Source organism: Arachis stenosperma, chromosome 1 (genome assembly GCF_014773155.1).
Source record: "Arachis stenosperma cultivar V10309 chromosome 1, arast.V10309.gnm1.PFL2, whole genome shotgun sequence".
Classification (NCBI taxonomy): Eukaryota; Viridiplantae; Streptophyta; class Magnoliopsida; order Fabales; family Fabaceae; genus Arachis; species Arachis stenosperma.
In genome coordinates this window covers 63,667,383-63,677,377 of record NC_080377.1, presented here as the reverse complement: position 1 = coordinate 63,677,377, position 9,995 = coordinate 63,667,383, and the positions used below count along the sequence as shown (strand labels likewise).

The following is a 9,995-nucleotide window of genomic DNA, read 5'->3' as shown; positions in this document are numbered from 1 at the left end:
ATTTCTTTTCCATGACAACTCTCTTCAACTACTCCTTTATTTGTAAAGGTCTCTTCTACCTTCACCTTTAGTGCCTCCTCTAGCTCCTTATGAAGTATGGATTCGCAAAGATGATCCCTTCTCTCTTGTTCCATGTCAATAGTATCATTGGGATCATGTTGCTCTTAGATTGATGGATGTGGGTGCTCTACTAGGGAGGGTGGTGATGGGATGGAGAGATCATTATGGGATTGAAAAGGAAGGGCACTAGAGCTTGAGGGTTGATTGTTGAAGGTATTCGGTGGTCCAATTTGGGCGACGAGAGCTTGTACAGCAAAGTTTAGATCGATAAGTGCCTTCTCCATGGAGGTTTGGGGTGTATAGAAGGGTTCATTTGTTGGGAGAAAGGGTTCATGGTAGGAAGGTGGTTCATCTTGATAATGATAAGGAGATGGTGTATATTGAGGTGGTGGTTCATGAGAGTAGTTGTGGTCATATGGAGGTGAATAGTGGAAAGGGGCTTGTGAGTATAGTGGTCCAAAGTCATGTTGAGAAGGGGGTTCATAGGCATATCGTGGTGGTTGTTGATAATCAAAAGAGTGCTCACCATAGCCATTGCCTTGATATGCATCACATAATGGTTGTTGATAGTCCATTGGAGGTGGTTGTTGCCATGAGGGTTGATCAAATCCTTGTGGCTCCTCCCATCTTTGATTGTTCTATCCTTGATGCATGTTCTCATTGTAATCTCCTCTTCCTGCAACATAATTGTAACCAGACTCATAGCCAAAGGGGTGAGAGTTCATAGTAGCTAATAAAAATTAAAAATAAAAACAAATAAACAAGCAAAAGAAAATAAAATAAAAATAAATAAGAGAAAAGATTTGAAAAAGATTTGTTTTTAAGATTAGAAAAGATAAGATAAGTTAGGTAAGAGAAGATAAGTTTTTAAATTAAAAGGTTTTGAAATTTAAATTTTGAATTTGAAAATTAAATTTTGAATTTTAAATTTTGAAATTTGAATTTTGAATTTTGGAATTTAAATATTGAAATTTGAAATTTGATTTTGAAGTAAGATAAGATAAGATTTTGAAAAAGATATGATTTTTGTAAAAGATATGACTTTTGAAAAAGATTTGAATTTTGAAATTTAAGACTAAGATAAGATAAGATAAAAATTTTAAAATAAAAAATATAATCGCGTTGTAAGTATAGTTTCTAAACCAACATAGAATCCTTTCGTACAAAAGTTTTGTTTGTCACTTAAGCAAACCCAATAAAAATAAATAACCGAAGTATTCAAACCTCGGGTCGTCTTCTCAAGGAATTGCAGGGAAGTATGATTTATTATTGGTTATGGAAAAAGATATATTTTATTTTGGGTTTTGAAATAAGGAACAAGTAATTTAAATGACAAGAAAAATAAATTAATAATTAAGAAAACTCTTGGTAAGGTATGAGAAGTAGAATTCTTATCCTAGTTATCCTTATCAGGTGTGATGAGAATTGGGGTTTAACCCCACTTGGTCAGCCATTGCTAAACAAAGGAAGGTCAAGTGGACTAATTAGCTTGATCCTCAAGTCCTAGTCAATCCTTATGGAAGGACTAGTTTTAGAGTGATCCAGATCAATTAGTAATTCCAATTTCAATCAACAACTGAGTTTGATAACTCAAGTGTCTCCAATTAATCAACCAAAGCTAAGAATATAAAAAGCTAAATAAAACCATAGATATGAAATACCTCAAATTGCATTAATAAAAGAAAATCAATCCAAACATAAAGAGTTCATAAACCAAATTGAGAAAATAAGTAAAAGGAATATTGAACCTGAAAATTGAGAAGAAGAAATCCTAATTCCTTTAAGAGGAATCCTAAACCTAAATCCTAAGAGAGCGGAGAGAGAACCTCTCTCTCTAAAAATTACATCTAAACCTAAAATTGTGAATTATGAATGTTGTATCGATTGTTGAATGGATGCATTCCTCTACTTTATAGCCTCTAATTTGTATTTTCTGAGCCGAAAAATGGGTCAAAAATAGCCCAGAAATCGCCCCCAGCGATTTCTGGTACGTACAGGTCGCTGCAAAGTTGCGCGGAAGCGTCGTCCACGCGTTAGCGTGGATTGGGTTTTTTGCCAGGTCACGCATCCGCGTGATCCACGCGTTTGTGTCATATGGCTTCAGAGAAGCTATGGCAAATTATATATCGTTGCGAAGCCCCAGACGTTAGCTTTCCAACGCAACTAAAACCGCGTCATTTGGATCTTTGTAGCTCACGTTATGGTCAATTTAGTACCAAGAGATCAGTTTGGACAGCTTTAGCAGTTCCTTCAGTTTCTTGTATTCCTTCCACTTTTACATGCTTCCTTTCCATCCTCTAAGCCATTCCTGCCCTGTAATCTCTGAAAACACTTAACACACATATCAAGGCATCGAATGGTAATAAGAGATGATTAATATTAGCAAATATAAGGCCAAAGAAGCATATTTTCAATCATAGCACAAAATCAGGAAGGAGAATGTAAAACATGCGATTAGTATGAATAAGTGAGTAAAGAGTTGATAAAAACCACTCAAATTAGCACAAGATAAACCATGAAATAGTGGTTTATCACCCACTTTGCAATTTGTATTCTGTGTTTTCAGGCTTGGAACTGGGCCAAAGTGGAGCCTAGAAATCGCACCCAGCGTTTTCTACATTTTCTACACGTGGCGCATGTCACGCGTACGCGTCGCTTGGCGAAATTCTTTGTCACCCGTACGCGTCACTTGTCTTCTGCACTAGTCACATGTACACGTCAGGTACGAGCACGCGTCACTATGCAAATCTCCAAATCACGCACACGCGTCAGATACGCGCACACATCGCTCCTTGCTGGTTATCTCCTTCAATTCTTGTGCTCCTTCCATTTGTGCAAGCTTCCTCTCCATCCTCTAAGCCATTCCTGCCCTATATAGACTGAAAACACTTAACGCATGGATCACGACATCGAATGGTATAAAGGGGAATTAAAAATACACAATCTAAAGGCTTAGGAAGCAAGTTTTCAATTATAGAACAAAATTGGAAAAGAATTGTAAAATCATGCAAATTATATGAATAAGTGTGAGAATAATAGATAAAATCTACTCAATTAAGCACAAGATGTACCACGAAATAGTGTTGCATCAAACCTCCCCACACTTAAACATTAGCATGTCCTCATGCTAAGCTCAAGGTGACCAAAAAGAATAAAGGCAAAATAGTAGGATATATATGAAATGCAACCTATCTGTATGAATGCAGCTAAATGCAAAAATAATTCTATCTACTTGGTTAAAAGTAAATCAAATTCTCCAAGAACAAGTATGAACTGGATTTCATTAATTCAAATCATAAAATGAAGTACAAATAAACTTGCAAAAGAAAATAGCTCATGAAAGCCGGAAACAAAGAATCGAGCATCGAACCCTCACTGGAAGTGTATACACTTTAATCGCTCAAGTGTTTAAGGTTCGATTCTCTCAATTTTCTACTAATCTTGCTTTCTAAGGCTTGCTCTTCTTCTACCAACCAATAAAGAATTAATGCACATATACACATATCAAGAGGTCTTTTAAGGGTTGTAATGGGGTTAGGGTCAAGGTAGGATTGTATTTGGTCAAGTGGACTAAAATTTGAATTCTTGATTAACCTAAACTTCCCACCTAACTTGAGACAATCCATGTAATCACAATAAGAAATCTAACTACCCATTAACTATGTTTTCCACATATTCATGCATCCAAAATTGAGTACAACACATATGCATTGCTATCACCATTTATTTTGGGGCATTTTGTCCCCTTTTATTATTTTCTCTTTTTCTTTTCTTTTTCTTTTACTTTTTCTTGTATTTTTTCTTTGTTTTTCCTAATGCATATGATTAAGGTATTGAATGCATAAACATGTCCTCAATATTTTTCACATTTTCACAAAAAGTCTAACATACTTAATTCCCAAACCAAACGTTTTCAAACCCACTTTCCCCATACTTATTTCATGAGCACTCTCACTAGTCTAAGCTAACCAAAGATTCAAATTAAGGACATTATTATTTTCTGCTTAGAGTTAGTGATGAGCTAAAGTAAAGAACAAATAGGGTAAAATAGGCTCAAATTGGTTTGCAAAGGATAATGAAAGGGTAAGGCCATATGTGTATGTAAGCTAAGTGAAATAAGGCATCAATCATATAAGTATATACATACATTAAACCATAGAAATATAGAATCAAGCAAGATATAGATCACAATTTTAGAGAGAACAACACATACTAAAACAAAATATTGGTTGATAAAATGCAACCAATCAATTAGGCTCAAAATCTCACTGGTTTTGTGTGTTCGAGCTCTAAACCACGTTTCAATATAATATTTCTTCAAACAAGTTCAATAAAAATTTTAATTCAAATTAGTGAAGTGCTATAAAAAAGTTTCTTGAAAAAGAAAATATTACTTCAACCAAGTAGTGGTAAAATTATGCACAAAATCAAACAAACATGCAATTACACATGCAAATGCAACAATGAACTAACAAAGAAAATTAAACACTGGTGTTGAGAGGAAAATAACTAACCCACGAAAGTCGGTATCGACCTCCCCACACTTAAAAATTGCACCTTCCTCGGTGCATGCTGAGATGCACAAGTGGGCGGGTTGCTCCAACTGATGCTTTCTCTCCAAAGAGTGTGCAGCAAACTTGTTTATTGCTCCAGTTAGAAATTTTTTCTTTTTCTTTTTGGTGGTCATCCTGAAAGAGGAGAAAAAGGAAGGGAAAGAACCCACAAGCAAAGATATGAAAAGAGATAAAAACATATGTGGGCTAGTGCCAAATAATAAGGTTCTCAACTACATGGTAGCTACAACATGTAAGTGAGAAAATAATAGAAGCACAGGGCATGTCAACTAAATAGCAAACAAGTGAAGAAGCACACAAAATAATGCAAGATATATGTAGCGGTTGAGTACGAAAATTTTAACACCTGTGTGATAAAATAGGAAATTAGAAAAGAAGATAAAAATATGAATAAAATTAAAATGCAAGGAAAGAACGTATGCAAATGCAATATGTAAAAGAGAATGAAAGAGAATATGGATGAGAAGGAAAGAGAAGAAAGTGAGAAAGGAAGAGGAAAGAAGAAAAGGAAAGAGGAAAGTAGGAGAGAGAGAAGAAGAATAATGAAAAGGAAAGGAGGAAGGGGAAAAAGAAGAAGAAGAAGAAAAAGAAGGAAGAAATTAGGATTGGGAGAGAGGGGATATGTGAGATCTGGCGGCGTTTTGGTTTAACCACGCGGGGCATGCGACGCGTACGTGTACAGCACGCGTACGCGTGGGTCGCATGAAGTTCAAGTGACGCGTAAGCGTCCGGGACGCGTACGCGTGATCTTAGTTTGTGCAAATCGCGCGAAGGCAGCCCCGTGCACGCACAACTCTCGGATTAACCAATCGCTCAACGACATGATCACCACGATGATTATCTCTAAGGGTAAACACGAACACAACACTTGTTTTATGTTTGACGGTAAGACCATACAGTTTATTATCACCATGAACTTCAATATCATAGAAGATTTCAGCGATTTCAGTGGTTTCCAATTCAATCCATGATCCTTGCTTGAATTTGATAAAAGCTAGCCTTGTTTCGTACGTTCTGGTTTGATGAACGCTTTTTTTTATAGCTAAACACACACAAGAAAGCAACAACGAACTCCGCAGGCCCTGATGGTGCAGAATTGAATGCAACACGAACTTGATAATAATCTGGCTTTCCAGAAAACAAGAAGAGTTTTGGAAGCTTGAATTTGGCACGAGATAACGGGTTGAAGAATAAAAGCTCAAAAAACATTTGGCTCTTGTCGCTCACATAATCAAATATATTGAACATCAACCAACCTTGCACCGAGTGAACCCTGTTATCGGTACGGTTGATTCCTTGCGGCCATGTTTCAGTGAGCACAGTGGAATCATGGTTGCTTCATGGGGTGGATAAGCTTCCAAAGTTGTTGGGATACCCTGTTGAAAGAGAGAGCATCAATGGAAGCTGAGATGAAAATATGGTGTCAGCGGCCTTTCGCCAAGAGCGACATGTGGTACGACAATTCATGGCATCATCCAAACATAGCCTTTGAAAAATTAATTCCAACGGTAAAAGAGGCAAATACATCCAAGTGATCCAACTCATTGGAAGATGATGGATAAAATGTTAGGTTGGAGTCGCAATGAGGTTGGGCTATGTGTGGCAGTTGGGAAGGCGCGATGAAGCACGAATGCGTGTAGTGGCCGTGGCTGCAGACGCACGAGGAGGCCGGAACGTGTGTGACTGTGTGGTGGCTTGCGAGAGACAACGGGGTTGTGGGGAGCAAGGTAGAAGGGTTTGTGATTATTGAATCTCAAATTCAAAATAAGGATTATATCTAATTAATTTAAAATTTGATTTGTTTTTTAAAATTAAAATTAACTTTTTTAATATATTATTTAGGTTGTTTGAAAAAAATAAAAAACTATAAAAATTATTAAATAATAATTTAATTAAATTTTTTTTAAATCATTTAATAATCTTTAAATATATACTTCACAACTGTACGTGAGTTTTTGCTTTTTTAAATTTGTTAGGTAGACAATAATTTTTGTGAATAATGCAAATAATATATTCTAAAATTAGTCTAATAAAGTAAAAAAAACATTCCACTATCAAATTATTCTCTAAACCCTAACATTAGGATAACTATCTGCACACCTAATGAATTAAACATCTACCCATTATTAACTGTGTATGAGTAAAACCGAATCAAAAGAAATAACTATCCAATTAAAAATAATGAATATAATCATCTGCATACTTATTGAATTGAACATCTGACATATCCGTTGTTTACATTGTTTAGTATTCTCATTGTTTACCTATACTTTTCCATCATTTAAAGATGTGTTTGGAATATAATTGAATTAAAATTAATTTAATTTTAAAATAGGAATTAAAGTGATTTGTAAATGTCATGGATTCAGATTATGACTAAACTAAAATTACTTAATTTTTTAAAATAAAACTTAGTTAGAATTGAAATAATTTGATGTGATAAAACATAAAAAATCGTTTTTACCTTTTAAATTTTTATATAAAAAGTAAGAATATTAGTGATAATAGGCAAATCTTTAGAAGTGAAAACTTCTCAAATAGGTATTTAATAATATCCTTCAAAATCATCTAATTACTATTACTATATCAATAAAAATAACTAATTACCAAATCATGTACTTAAAATGTTATCTCAATGAATAAATTTAATTGAACAATAATATAATTTACTCTTGTGCATTAAAATTAAACTCCGACAAAACATGAAAACACTGACCCACATACCATTCTCCCTAATGCTACTGCTAAGCCTTTTTTTTCTCCTATGTTGGTAAGAATACAATGTTAAAATCGGTCCCTTTTCTACTTTTGTTGTCTACCATTAGAATTTCCATCCTAAACAAGACAAAACAGATATAACACATGTACATTCCATATAAGTGATTAAAAAAAGCTGCTGGCAAAATCATAAGAAATCTATATCATACTATTACTAATGAAAGGCAGGAATCAGCAGAAGAACAAACCCTTATGAATGAAAAAGAAATCAGCGAATGGTTTGACTGTGAAGCAACTCAACAGCAGCAGCAACCACTCCTTTTCCTTCTGCATTAATGTCCAATCCTAGTTCTTCAATTTTTCTGTTCAGAAGCTTGTCAAGCTCTCCATGTAATTTCTGCAAATCCCGTAGCGAATTAATCGTAACAAGAAGTTGTGTTTTCTTAAATTTATTGATAAAATGAGATGATCACTCGCATCAAATTGTCTTTATGTGAAAATGATAACTGAGAACTGTCAAATGGTAGTTTAGTTAAACATTCAAACCACCTAATGATTCTTACTTATGGTCTTCACAAGAAGATAAATACTTGTGGATGGTCACCAAAAAATAAATGTGTATAGTCTTAATTTTTCTAAGCCATCAAATATTTGCTGGAACAAGATTGAGGGACATTACCCATATCAAGTCAATGACACTCTTTGAAGCAGAGAAATGAAGGTAACCTCCAAGCATCTCAATGCCCTCGCCATTTTCGCCGGGGAAGATTACCGCCAAACAGAAGCAGGGCATCATCTAAAATGTTGGTAGAGTCTCTAACATAGATGCTGGTGGTTTTCACCTTTTCGCTATATACCATGTAAGGCAGAGGGAAGAGATGAACCCCGGCATTGACAGAAGCTGGATGGATGTCAACATTCCCAACTTCTTTCGTATAGAACGCCGTCCGTTTTCCTCTTCTTTTGCACTGAACAACATCAGGGTAGAGCCCGGCACAAAGGATTGCACAAACCATCTCCAAATCATGACTGTATTGGTTGTAAGCCTGCATGCACATACATCATGTATTAATGTTTGATTACTACCATATCAGAACTTAACTGACAAATTAGTCGACGGAAAAATTCTAATTAAAGTGTATTCAGAACAGAGGAAAACAAAGTTGGGGGGATATGGGTAGTAGTTGTTTAATAAAAAACAAATGGAAGTTACGACTAAGAGCTTACATTAGGACCCCTGGACTTGTCAACAAATCCAATGTAAGATAATAAATTGAGAAACTGTAATCTCATATCATCAATCAACCGCAAGGTTACTGAGGATAGAAAATTATCCCAACAAAACTGCTTCTCATTCCCACTAGGTTTTGCCTCCTTCTATCCTTCAAATGCTTTTAGAAAAGCTATGTGATCACTGAACCGAAATTCCACAAAAACAAGAAAAGAATTAGTGTAAGCACAACCATGATCAATGCAGTAAATTCGCTTGAACAATATCCGAAGGGAACATTTCTCAGTAACTATTTGTCTAACTTGCAAGAATCACCAGCAAAAGATCGTTTTGCATCATCAGCTTCCTCTTTTCTGTTAATAGGCAAGACAAATGGGTTGGAATATGCAAGAGCTGCAGCAATTGTTAAGGCAGGGTTAAGGCATTGAAAGATAGAGCCCATGAGAAGAATCTTTCCAATATTTGGGTCCAAAGGTATGGTGCTAAGATGCCGACCTGTAAGATTAAATTGGCTCAGATGATGCGTTCGTAAAAGCTAGCCTTTGCTTGAATTTGAATATCATAAAAGATTTCATCGATTTCAATGGATTCAATCCATGATCCTTGCTTGAATTTGATAAAAGCTAGCCTTTGCTTCGTATCTTCTGGTCCGATTAAGTTGTACACTTTTTCTTGATGGCAAAACACAACCAAGAAAGCAACAACAAACTCCTCAGACCCCGTTGGTGTAGAATTGAATGCAACACGAACTTGATAATAATACGGCCCTCCAGAAAACAAGAACAGTTTTGGAAGCTTGAATCTAGTTCGAGAAAATGGGTTCAAGAATAAAAGCTCAGAGAAAGTTTGGCTCTTGACCCACTCATAATGAAATATATTGAATACCAACCAACCTTGCACCGAGTAAACCCTATTATAACTACGGACGATTTCTTGCGGCCATTTATCAGTGAGCACAGTGGAATCATGGTTGCTCCATGGGGCAGATAAGCTTCCAAAGCTTCAACAGCACGTTGTTGAAAGAGAGAGCATCAATGGAAGCTGAGATGAAAATATGACATCAGCGGCCTTTCACCAAAAGCGGCATGTGGTACGACAATTCATGACATCATTTAAACACAGCCTTTGAAAAATTAATTCCAACAATTCCAGAGGCAAATTCATCCAACCCATCGAAATATGATGGATCAAATGTTAGGTTAATGATTTAATCAAGGTGACTCACCTCTCAAAACGAGTTTTAAATATATACTTCACCATTGTAAGAGAATTTTTATTTTTAATCATGTTAAACAATTGAATTCAAGTTGATTTAATTTTAAAATAAAAATTGATTTGATTTGAAAATCCCATTAATTAAGATTATAACTAAATTTAAATTATTTAATTTTTTAAAATAAATTTTGGTTAGA

The 9,995-nt window shown here is 35.2% G+C and overlaps 1 long non-coding RNA gene across 6 annotated transcripts; it reads right to left on the bottom strand.

Annotated features, from left to right (window-relative positions):
- Nucleotides 1-1,813: 1,813 nt before the first annotated feature.
- Nucleotides 1,814-9,785, bottom strand: LOC130961914 (uncharacterized). 6 transcript variants are annotated; one of them, XR_009079664.1, is made up of 6 exons: nt 8,886-9,785; nt 8,580-8,766; nt 8,032-8,398; nt 7,601-7,749; nt 4,575-4,748; nt 1,814-2,939 (listed from the first exon to the last, which is right to left on the bottom strand). It is a non-coding gene; the product is annotated as an uncharacterized LOC130961914 (long non-coding RNA). The 6 variants fall into 6 exon arrangements; XR_009079666.1 differs by having other exon boundaries at nt 8,899-9,785; XR_009079662.1 differs by having other exon boundaries at nt 8,580-8,976; nt 9,079-9,785.
- Between the last annotated feature and the right edge of the window lie 210 nt (nt 9,786-9,995).